The sequence below is a fragment of the Pseudorca crassidens genome, chromosome 12 (genome assembly GCF_039906515.1).
Source record: "Pseudorca crassidens isolate mPseCra1 chromosome 12, mPseCra1.hap1, whole genome shotgun sequence".
NCBI lineage: Eukaryota > Metazoa > Chordata > Mammalia > Artiodactyla > Delphinidae > Pseudorca > Pseudorca crassidens.
The window spans coordinates 36,960,762-36,974,328 of record NC_090307.1 but is presented as its reverse complement, the minus strand read 5'-3'; positions in this window follow the sequence as shown (position 1 = coordinate 36,974,328).

Below are 13,567 nucleotides of genomic sequence, written 5' to 3'. Positions count from 1 at the left end.
AAAAAACTACAACCAAGATTACTCTACCCAGCAAGGATCTCATTCAGATTTGATGGAGAAATTAAAATCTTTACAAACAAGCAAAAGCTAAGAGAATTCAGTGTCACAAAACCAGCTTTACAACAAATGCTAAAGGAACTTCTCTAGGCAGGAAACACAAGAGAAGGAAAATACCTGCAATAACAAATCCAAAACAATTAAGAAAAAGGCAACAGGAACATATATACTGATAACTATATTAAATGTAAATGGATTAAGTGCTCCAACCAAAAGACATAGATTGGCTGAATGGATACAAAAACAAGACCCATATAATATCATGTCCACAAGAGACCTACTTCAGACTAGGGACACTTACAGACTGAAAGTGAGGGGATGGAAAAAATATTCCATGCAAATGGAAATCAAAAGAAAGCTGGAGTAGTAATTCTCATAACAGACAAAATAGACTTTAAAATAAAGACTATTATAAGAGACAAAAAAAGGACACTACATAATGATCAAGAGACAAATCGAAGAAGAAGATATAACAATTGTAAGTAAGCACCTAACATAGGAGCACCTCAATATATAAGGCAAAAGCTAACAGCCATAAGGGGAAATCAAAAGTAACACAATCATGGTAGGGAACATTAACATCCCACTTTCACCAATGGACAGATCATACAAAATAAAAGTAAATAAGGAATCACAAGCTTTAAATGATACATTAAAAAAGATGGACTTAATTGATATTTATAGGACATTCCATCCAAAAACAACAAAATACACTTTCTTCTCAAGTGCTCATGGAACATTCTCCAGGATAGGTCATATCTTGGGTCACAAATCAAGCCTTGGTAAATTTAAGATACTTGTAACGGTATCAAGTATCTTTTCTGACCACAATGCTATAAGCCTATATATGAATTACAGGAAAGAATCTCTAAAAACTAAAAATACATGGAGGCTAAATAAAACACTACTAAATAACCAAGAGAACACTGAATAAATCTAAGAGGAAATCAAAAAATACCTAGAAACAGGGCTTCCTTGGTGGTGCAGTGGTTGAGAGTCCACCTGCCGATGCAGGGGACACGGGTTTATGCCCCAGTCTGGGAAGATCCCACATGCCGCAGAGCGGCTAGGCCTGTGAGCCAAGGCTGCTGAGCCTGTGTGTCTGGAGCCTGTGCTCTGCAATGGGAGAGCCCACAACAGTGAGAGCCTAGCATACAGAAAAAAAAAAAAAAAAAAAAACCTAGAAACAAATGACAGTGAAAACAGGATGACCCCAAACCTATGAGATGCAGTAAAAGCAGTTCTAACAGGGAAGTTTATATCAATACAATCCTACCTCAAGAAACAAGAAAAAACTCAAATAAACAACCTAACCTTACACCTAAAGCAATTAGAGAAAGAAGAACAAAAAAACCTCAAGGCTATCAGAAGGAAATAAATCATAAAGATAAGATTAGAACTAAATGAAATAGAAATGAAGAAAATAATAGCGATGATCAATAAAACTAAAATCTGGTTCTTTGAGAAGATGAGCAAAATTGATAAACCATTAGCCAGACTCATCAAGAAAAAAAAGGGAGAAGACTCAAACCAACAAAATTAGAAATGAAAACATAGAAGTAACAACTGACACTAAAGAAATCCAAAGGATCATGAGAGATTACTACAAGCAACTATATGCCAATAAAATTGACAATCTGGAAGAAATGGACAAATTCTCAGAAAAGCACAACCTCTGAGACTGACAGAGGATGAAATTGAAAATATAAACAGACCAATCACAAGCACTGAAATTGAAACTGTGATTAAAAATCTCCCAACAAACAAAAGCCCAGGACTAGATGGCTTCACAGGAGACTTCTATCAAACATTTAGTGAAGAGCTAACACCTATCCTTTTCAAACTCTTCCAAAATATAGCAGAGGGAGGAACACTCCCAAACTCATTCTATGAGGCCACCATCAGCCTGATATGAAAACCAGTGAAAGATGCCACAAAAAAAGAAAACTACAGGCCAACAACACTGATGAACATGGATGTAAAAAGCCTCAACAAATACTAGCCAACAGAATCCAAAAGCACATTAAAAGGATCGTACACCATGATCAGATGGGATTTATCCCAGGAATTCAAGAATTCTTCAATATATGCAAATCAATCAATGTGATAAACCATATTAACAAATTGAAGGAGAAAACCCATATGATCATCTCAATAGATGCAGAAAAAGCTTTCAACAAAATTCAACACCCACTTATGACAAAAACCATCCAGAAAGTAGGCATAGAGGGAACTTAGCTCAACATATTAAAAGCCATATATGACAAACCTACAGCCAGTATCGTTCTCAATTATGAAAAACTGAATCCATTTGTGCTAAGATCAGGTACAAGACAAGGCTGCCCACTCTCACCACTATTGTTCTTCATAGTGTTTTAGCCACAGCAATCAGAGAAGTAAAGGAAATAAAAGGAATCCAAATTGGAAAAGAAGAAGTAAAGCTGTCACTGTTTGCAGATGATATGATACTATACGTAGAGAATCCTGAAGATGCTGCCAGAAAACGACTAGAGGTAATCAATGAATTTGGCAAAGTAGTAGGATACAAGATTAATGCACAGAAATCTCTTGCATTCCTGTAACTAATGATGAAAATATGAAAGAGAAATTAAGGAAACAAACCCATTTATGATTGCAACAAAAAAATAAAATACCTAGGAATAAACCTACCTACGGAGACAAAAGACCTGTATGCAGAAAACTATAAGACACCGATGAAAGAAAGTAAAGATGATAGAAACAGATGGAGAGATGCACCATGTTTTTGGATTGGAAGAATCAACATTGTGAAAATGCCTGTACTATCCAAAGCAATCTACACATTCAATGCAATTCCTATCAAACTACCACTGGCATTTTTCACAGAACTAGAACAAAAAATTTCACAATTTGTATGGAAACGCAAAAGACCCTGAATAGCCAAAGCAACCTTGAGAAAGAAAAACGGAGCTGGAGCAATCAGGCTCCCTGACCTCAGACTATACTACAAAGTTACAGTAGTCAAGACAGTATGGTACTGGCACAAAAACAAAAATATTGATCAATGGAAAAGGGTAGAAAGCCCAGAGATAAACCCACACTCAAAAGGTCACCTTATCTTTGATAAAGGAGGCAAGAATATACAATGGAGAAATGACAGCCTTTTCAATAAGTGGTGCTGGGAAAACTGGACAGCTACATGTAAAAGAATGAAATTAGAACACTTCCTGACACCATACACAAAAATAAACTCAAAATGGATTAAAGACCTACATGTAAGGCCAGACATTATAAAACTCTTAGAGGAAAACATAGGCAGAACACTCTATGACATAAATCACAGCAAGATCCTTTTTGACCCACCTCCTAGAGAAATGGAAATAAAAACAAACAAGTGAGACCTAATGAAGCTTAAGAGCTTTTGCACAGCAAGAGAAACCATAAACAAGATGAAAAGAGAACCCTTGGAATGGGAGAAAATATTTGCAAATGAAGCAACTGACAAAAGATTAATCTCCGATATATACAAGCAGCTCAATAGCAAAAAAACAAACAAACAAAAAAAAACAAACAACTGAATCCAAAAATGGGCAAATGCCCTAAATAGACATTTCTCCAAAGAAGATATACAGTTTGCCAACAAACACATAAAATGATGCTCAACATCACTAATCATTAGAGAAATGCAAATCAAAACTACAATGAGGTATCAATTCACACTGCTCAGAATGCCCATCTTCAAAAAATCTGCAAACAATAAATTCTGGTAGGCTATGGAGAAAAGGGAACCCTCTTGCACTGTTGGTGGGGATGTAGATTGATACAGCCACTATGGAGAACAGTATGAAGGTTCCTTAGAAACTTAAAAGTAGAACTACCATACAACCCAGCAATCCCACTACTGGGCATATACCCTGAGAAAATCATAATTCAAAAAGACGCAACACTATTTACAATAGCCAGGACATGGAAGCAACCTAAGTGTCCATCAACAGATGAATGGATAAAGAAGATGTGGCACATATATACAATGGAATATTACTCAGCCATAAAAGGAAATGAAATTGAGTTATTTGTAGTGAGGTGGATGGACCTAGAGACTGTCATACAGAGGAAAGTAAGTCAGAAAAAGAAAAACAAATGCCATATGCAAACACATATATATGGAATCTGAAAAAAAATCGCTCTGAAGGACATAGCAGTAGGACAGGAATAAAGATGCAGAGGTAGAGAATGGACTTGAGGATATGTGGAAGGAGAAGGGTAAGCTGGGACGAAGTGAGAGAGTGGTATGGACATATATATATACTATCAAATGTATAATAGATAGCTAGTGGGAAGCAGTCACATAGCACTGGGAGATCAGCTCCGTGCTTTGTGTCCTCCTAGAGTGGTGGGATAGGAAAGGTGGGAGTGAGACACAAGACGGAGGAGATATGGCAGTATATGTATATTTGTAGCTGATTCACTTTGTTATACAGCAGAAACTATCACACCATTGTAAAGCAATTACACTCCAATAAAGATGTTAAAAAGAAAAAAAAAAAAAGGACAACAGCACCCAACTTGGTGGAAAACAGAAAAATAATACAATACAGTTCAAAACAGTTTTTTTTAGACAAACTCTACAAGCATGCAGTTGTCATATAGACAATAGAATTGTTCCAAACACACACACACCTACGCACACTGGATGCTTACTATTTTGTTCCAGAATTGAAAACAGCCTAAATTTTTATAGGCCATTTTTAATAAATTTTATTTAAAATTTTAGTGGAGTTTTAAACTTAATTACAATATGTCATTTTCTAAATATAAATGTAAACACATTTTAAAAGAAGATGAATAAAAACGCACATCTTATCATATAAAAATTTCTTTATTGCTGTTTTCTGATATTTTTCACAATTTCCTTTTCATGCTATTCTAAATATGCTTCTTAACTGAAACCAATATTGGTCTTTCGGGCCACACACAGAATTACTTAGGTATTAAATCACACTCACCCCCATCTTAGCTTCTTTTCTCCCATAGCCTTCTCTGAATTTTTGATTCCAAAAGGTACTCTCCTTCCTCCTCACTACTTTGGTCCCTTCTATCTGTCATGACCTGACATTTGTTTTATTTGAAATATACTTTGTAAAACCCAAATGAGTTCCTATGCAGTAGATACTGGTAAGAAATAGGCTGGAGATCGAAAGTAAATTATACATGGTCATATTATTTTGACATTTTTGAGATAGGATTTAACTCCATAAAATTCAGACTACAGAGGTTGTTCCCCATCCACTGTGTGACACTGTCTCTTACCAGAGACTTCTCACATTGATAATTAGGAGACCATAAGATCACAGAATTAGGGGTTTGAATATCTTGATTTTATCTTCAACTCCATTGCTGCATTTGGTCCTGGTAAAATTAATATCCTCAAGATCCTTAGTTAAAAATCATGCCCAATGATATTTAAGTCCGCTTCCATTTCTTGCTATTGCTATCTTTATTACAACTCAAGGAGTGGTAAAGGCTTACTTACATTGGCTAAAATTAAGGGAACATGCACATTGATTTGCAAACAACATGTTATTTACTACACGCAACATTACTTTAAGGAATTATTGACTTTAGAGATGAGGAATCTGACATTACTTACCAAGGTGGCATAACTCAGAAATCAGAATGAGAATCCACACAGAGCCTTATCTAACTAGAGTATCCAGAATCTTACTCATAGCTTCCCCCTGCCTTGTTTTAGGATTCCTCAAGAAACAGGAGTTCAGAAAAGGAAAAAGGGTTGGATATCCTGGATGGCCCATGATAGAGTACAAATTGAATGGCATCTTAGGGATAAGCTATCTCATTAGCAAGGGTGAAAAGCAGGGGAAAACCTATTTGAGTAATGGCTTGTTCTCAAGAACAAGCCTAACATGTGTGAGACCAAATTTAGACTGTACATAATGGAGTAGGAAAGCATAAACCAAAATAATTTAGAAATAATGTAAAATTCTGGCCTTTTAACTTTTTGTTTATTTCCTCTTGTCATCTCCTATTCAGTGAACTTGTAACAAAGAATGACAAAGTATCACTCTCTACATCTCAGATTATATGTACATTAGAAGTTATACCAAAATTTGTGCAATATTTATGGAACCAAGAGGTAACATGGAAATACAGAGAAGAGAAAAAGAAAAAATACAACAACTAAAGAGAAGGCTGAACAGAAAGTGAATCTTGGGAATCACATAGGCTAACCTTGCTCAGAGAATGTGATCTTCATGATCTGCAAGTTTTCATCAGAAAGATAAAAATAAAAATAAAAAGCGTGGGTTAAGTGAGTGGGATATATAGCTTTAAAAAAAAGAAAGCAAGCGACTCAGAGCTTAAAGTTTTAGAAAACTCTGCCACAAGATCTGAAAGAATAAATTACATCAAGAGCTGTTTTAGTGTTTTCCTTATTTGGGGGGAGTGCAGTGTGGATTGATTTGGACTGACCTATACTTAAAAGCCTGGGCATTCTTGGAAACAGAGCAGTTCTATTGCTTTATCCTCCTCCTCACACACAAATACAAAACAGTAACTTTCATACAATCTGACTTCTCAACTCGTGTCTTTTTATTTTCTCAACACAACAAGACAGCCCTCCATCCCAATCTTGCTCCATATGACCTTCCCACCATCCCTGGATTTCCTGTTTTTCTAGCTTCTTTTTTTTTTCTACTCAGAGAGTTTAAATATGTGAGGCAGGGCTGGAGATTTTAAAGCCAAGGTTGTGAAGCTGTTAAATCCTGAAGCTCCACCAATTGTTCAACATTAATTTTTAGTTCATGCCAATAACATGATCCAGTTGGAACACAGCTACCATGACTCCAAAGTACACATTGTAGTGTTTAAACACACACACACACGTACACTCACACACACACACACACACACACACGCACACAAAAGCTGCCAATGAAAGAATAAAACATTTTGTTTGATTCAAATTGAAGCAGCATTCTACTGGATTGTGAAAGCCCACTGTTGAATTCTAAGAACACTGAGTAGCAAATAGAAATGCCAGAAGAAGGGGAAGAAAACAGGAGGAGGTCACATAAACACTTACGTGTCCACTCAACATGCCTCGAAGAGGGCTACACAGAGAAATTCTGATAGCCAATTTGTACCGTTATCAGATACGACATATTGAGCACAAATTCATGATGCTGCAGTAGGCAACGTCCTAGAAAGCTCTCTGTGAACAGGGAACTGCATCTTCATGCCACTTGGTTGATTTTGCCACATACTTGAAGAAGTAATTAGAATTTTTCTAAATAAGACTTTGGTATTCCTATGTGGGGTGGAGGAGGGAAGGATTGGGAGTTTGGGATTAGCAGATGCAAACTAGCATATATAGGATGGATAAACAACAAGGTCGTACTGTATAGCATAGGAAACTATATTCAATATCTTGTGATAAACCATAATGGAAAAGAATATGAAAAATAATATATATATGCATAGCTGAATCACTTTTCTGTACAGTAGAAATTAACACAAGATTGTAAATCAACTATACTTCAATAAAATAAAATTCAAAAAAGACTTCTGTATTTCCATGAACAAATCTTTTCTATCTGCATCTCTTTCTCCTTTTTTATTTCTTTTTTAATTCTCTATTACATTTGAGGAATCCTCCAAGGACTAATCCCCAGCCCCTTATGCCCTAGATCCTAACCTTGTATTTTTGGTTTTATGAAAGATAAAATATTATAGAGGAAATCATTCCTTATCTCATGTTCTTTTCTCTGCCAGATCATTCATACAAAATGTTCTGGCCCCCTGACGTCCAGTACTGTAGCCAGGAACCACATGTGGCTGTTGAACACTTGAAATATGACTAGAATGAATTGAAATGTACTGAAGAACTACACAACAGATTTCAAAGACAATACTAAACAAACAAATGTAAAGCATCTCATTAGTAATTGTTTATATTGTTAAATTTTAAAATGATAATATTTTGAAAACACTGGATCAGTAAAATATATTATTAAAATTAATGTCACCAGTTTTACTTTTTAATGTGACTAATGTAATATTTAAAATTGCACATGTCTTTTTCTTTTTTTGTTTACATTTTGGTGGGTTATCTTTTGCTTTTGGTGGCAAACATACTCCAATAGCTTCCTGAGAAAACTTTCATGACAAATTTTCTGAATCCTTTTATATCTAGTCATATGCTTATGTGTTTGTTATTTATTTGTCCTTGTCTCTACTTTTCTCACTATCTAAAAATTTTCTCCAAAGATAGTCTCTGTTCACTTGGTTTCAAAACTGTCTACATGCTAAGGACTTGCAATGTTAAGTTTTTAGGTCATAATTTTTTGCAAAATTTGAGATGACTACATCCACATTCTTATCAGGCATATTTACTTAAAAGTTATTCCATAGACATCTTACGTATAACTATAATCCTTTACACACACATGTGAGCTCAGTTATGTAAACATATACAGACTTGTTTGAGTCTTCTCAGTCATAGCAAGTGATACCATTGGAGTACTCAGTTTCTCAAGTCAGACATCTAAGATTCTTCCTTGATTCCTTTCTACAGACCACATAACTGCAAATCTTGATTTTTCTGCCTCCAAAATGTTTAACCAACCTGACCATTCATCTCCATTTCTAGTGGAATCAGTTTTGTTTGAGCCTCCACAATTGTGTTCCATGACTTTCTCCTCACTGGACTTCCTGTTTTTACTCTTATTCCTTTCCAATCCATTTCCTGCAGCCAGCAGAAAGAGTAGACGATGTAAAACATAATCTTATGGTGAAAATCTTTAACCACTCTCAAAATGAAGTACAAACCCATGAACATGACTTATTTGGCTCCTCATGATATGATAACATCCAGCCTCTCCAATCCTTTCTCATACCACTTACAACCTTGCACACTCTGTTCTAGCTCCTCCTGGAAATCAGTCATTCATTAGCCTCTTTTAAAAATTTCCAACCTCTTTTCTGCCTCTGGGTTTTAACCCTTACACTCTCTAGGCTCTGCCATAGATCTTTGCATGACTGGCTCCTTTACCCAAGGCTTCACTTGGATATCATGTACTCAGAGAAGTCTCTCTTTGCTGACCACCCAGTCTAAGATTGCTCCCACTACTGCAGTATTCTCTATTTCCTATCACAAAGCTCTATTTTTCCTTTACAGCAATTTTTGCAATAGTTTTCTTTTATTTTAAGTAAATAAAAGTTCATTGTACAACACCTTCTCTGCAAAATACTAGCTCTAATATGGCAAAGACCATAACTGTATTATAGATCACTGTCTCCTGGCCCATGCACAATGCCTGCCATATAAAAGATGCTCATTAAATATGGACTGAATAGGACTTCCCTGGTGGCACAGTGGCTAAGAATCTGCTTGCCAATGCAGGAGAAATGGGTTCGAACCCTGTTTCTAGAGTATCTCACATGCCGTGGAGCAACTAAGCCCACAAACTACTACTACTGAACCTGCATGTCACAACTACTGAAGCCCACATGCCTACAGCCTGTGCTCTGTAACAAGAGAATCCACCACAATGAGAAGGCCATGCACTGCAACCAAGAGTAGCCCCTGCTCGCTGCAACTAGAGAAAGCCTGCAGGCAGCAACGAAGACCCAACACAACCAAAAATAAAAATTTTAAAAAAACAAAACAAAAAAAATGGACTGAATAAGTCTGTACTTACTGGTCCCTAGGAGCTTTTTTTCATCCCATAAATTCAAGTTTTATAATTATTGGCTAAATATAGCAGGTGTCATCATGTTTTAATGTTTCTCTTGAATAGTAGGAAATATGGAGGAGAATTATACATTTGCATTTATCATCAGCATATTCATATACTGAGAAAGTCTCAGCAGAGGGATGAATATCTTAAGTCTAGAACATCGACTAAGTTTTTTATTGTGAAAATACACTTTTTTTCAACAATGGAACCACAAATCTACTGTCATTGGCAATGGGTATTTAATCCTCAGACCATCATATGAGAGATGAGGAGGAGAATATGGGTATCCCATTATAACTTGTCCATATATCACTATGGAAACCTCTCACACTATGATTTTCAGTCATTTATTTCTGTACTCCTTGCCCAGCCATTAAAAAAAAAAATCCCTCAAAGAAACAATGAAAATAGGATGAGAGGATTTTTAATGACAGAATTGAATGCTTGTTACTTGAGTACTATTTACAGATTCAATTGTGAGAAATGAATAACCCAACTTGAAGAATTTGGCTAGACAAGAGAAAAAAAGGAGAAAAACGGGTCTTTGGTGGTATATAAAAGCAGTGCATCATAGCTTCAGCTCATATCAAAGACAAGAAAGCAATTAATCAAGAGTAACTTATAGAAATAAAATGGATGTGTGCTAAACTTGTATAAATGCAAGCTTTGCTTGATGGCACTCCCCATTAAGAAACAGAAATTGGAAATTTGAAATACTATATTATAACCTCAGTGAAATAGCTGTATTTTTATATAAAAATTTCAACCAGCCAGTTTTATTCAGAAGTTGAACTTTTCTTTAGCTAATTTAAAGGAATCACTGATCTCAATGAGTTACTAAAGTGTTAGTACAGCTATTGTTAAAATGGGTAAAATGTCTTCAAACTACTGAACTTGCTGCTTGAGCTTAATTCTAAGCTCTTTTAAAATGTTCTTTCTTCCCTCTATGTTGAAACTTGAACGGAGGTGGGTGGAGAAAGACATGCCAGGAATTAAGATACTGATTTTGCAAATTCCTTTAAGAATTGTGGTTTGGTTCTTCAGAAAAATCAGCACAAATGAGGTAAGTTCTTTAATATAAAAGTTATATGGCTGCAATTTGCATTCCATTAATCTGGTCTTTAAAAGTTGCCTTTCTCCCCTCTTTAGTCTGGTCTTTAAAGGTTGCCTTTCTCCCCTCTTTCCAAACTGTCATATCACACTATCATGTTAGAAAAATGTTATTTCTTGCTAAGCATTACAGAACTTTAGAACTAGAAGGGGAATTACAGCTACTCTAGTCAAACACTCTCATTTTCCAAATTTGAAATTTGGAGGCCAGAGAGTTTACATGGACTGCAAGGACCTGGCTCATATAATGGCAGTGCCAGTTCTAACCAGGTATTATATCTGGAAGTGCTCTCAGGGGCCATAAAAGTATCATTAATGAGTCCAGTGGGAAGGATGTGAAACAGTAGGGCATGTTGGAGCCAACAGAAAGTACAAGACCATATGCATGAGTTGACCAGTGAGCAAACACATTACAGGTGTAAGAAGTTTTGTATCCAACTTCAAGCCCTGTGATCATTCCATATACCGTATTGTGATATACCGTATTGACTCTCTACTTTAGCTCCTTTGATATTTATGTTGAAAATAAATTAGATGTTCTACTTTAAACCATTGTCAAGTTGTTCATTTGTATATCCTTTTGTGTCAACTCATTTAGGCTCAGAGAAAATACAGATCTATATCTTGGACTAAAGTGAATAAACATTTTCCTTTGGTTTTGGGACTTACTTTATTCTAACAATGTTTTTTTAAAAAAAAATATTATATACTTTATTATTATTTAAAGGTATATGATAATTGAAATTGAGTTAGTTCTATATGTTACTCAACAGGAGAGTATTTTTTTTTTAAATATTGTTTTTCAAAATTTTCCCAAATTTAAAGTGTTTTCTTTTTCTCCTCTAAGACTTCCCTCCCTGTCATTTCTGGCTATATATCCATAATTTGACTCTGAGCAAACAATTTTTATTGCTTCCCATTAGCTGATCTCTGCTTCAGTCTGATCAATCCCTTTATTGCACCATCTCCCATAGATTTACTATCAACCTTAAGCCATACTTTGCACCATCCCAAGAACTTAGAAAACTACCTTGGCTGTCACCTTCTTTAGGAGGCTCATGCCATCACCCATTCCTTGTGAAACCTGCACTGCTTTCTGGGTGGCTCTGTCCCCTGCCAGCTTCCCCTAGATGGGCTTCACCCCCATTTATACCATAACATTTAGCACTCCTATGGTTTTTTGTTTGTAGAATTCTTGAGGATAGGAAACATACTTTCTCCCCTCTGTGTATTTTCCAAACGGTCTAGTCTATTTTATGGTACTTGATCAAACTTCAACAGAGAAAACTAATCAATTTTTAAAATAAAAAATCTTAGGGCTCAAAGAGATTCTGACAAGAAACACAAACAATCTCATTCTTTTGATAGTTTGAAAAGCAGTGAAGGCCTGGTAGGCAGGATAATTGGCTGAAGTGGATGCTATTGAGTATACACTTGGTATTAGAATCCAGTCTCCCGAGTACTAAGCCAACACTTATTTCACTATCTCCTATCTCGCTCACAATACCCAGAGATCATTAAGAACAGAAGAAAGAGTAACTTGCCTTGAAGAGTTGATGCACATTCTTGTCTGGATACAAGACACCCGGGCTGGGCATCCAGAATGTCAGCTCTTAGCTCCTTCAAAACAAAACCACCTGAAATAAAGCAACAGGCAGCAAGGAAAGCTGTCAAGTCCCCATTTGCAGTTTCTAGTAAAGATCACAGGAAAAATAGACTCCAGCTTCAATTTGTCTTTATTTCAACTCCTCAAGGGCTCAGCACTAGGCAACTGCTGGAATTCTACACAAGCATGTTGACCAGCTTTATGCTTGCTTCTCCTCCTGCCTGTTACACAATTAGTCCCTTGTTAACCACAAACCTGTAGTATCTTTTCCCTCAGGCTCTGCTCCTCTCTGTGTAGCTTTTAACCCCTTCTGTACACACTGTTCAAAACACTATTAAGGTGCCCCCATGGATGCCTGAGAGAAACCTTGGTGCCTCCTTGGTTTCCAAAGTAATTAGTTTACAGGGACATCTCATCTAACTGCAAAATCAGGAATAGATCAAACTCCCCCATCTGTGAAAGATGCTAGGAATGCAAATGCTACTCTTCCAGGTAACATAGCAAAACAGAGAGCATCAGAAGCAAGATATCCAGAGTTTCAGTCAAAGGAAAGATTGGAAAACCATTGCTTTTTTTTAAACCTTTCTAAGCCCCAGAAAGAAAATTACCTGGGAAGCCAAAAGGAGAAGGATGAGTCAAACAAAAGCATCTTGGTGTTATCCTGAAGGCTTTTTCATAGCTGCTCATGTTTTAGTGAACGCCCCAAACTTGGAAAGCATGTGTGTGTTCAGGAGGAATCAGTGAGATTGTTAACTGAGGAAGTGAAGGGAACCCAGTGTAGGGAGGACAGGCACTTCTAGGAGTGCCAATTGGTCATCAAACCATGTGTCTTCTCACAGGCAGAATCGACTTAAAAATCAGAACCTAATTAGCATTTGCCCTCTTTTTTCAGATCTTTCAAAAAATAAAATACCACTAGGAAATGCTCCCAATTTCAGATTCCATGATCTGAAAATCTTCACTTGCAAGAAGTACATAGCTTTCCATATTTATTATTAAAGAAGAAAAACAAAGATTCCAACTGTAATAAGCAAAATAACCAGGTATAAAATAAAAT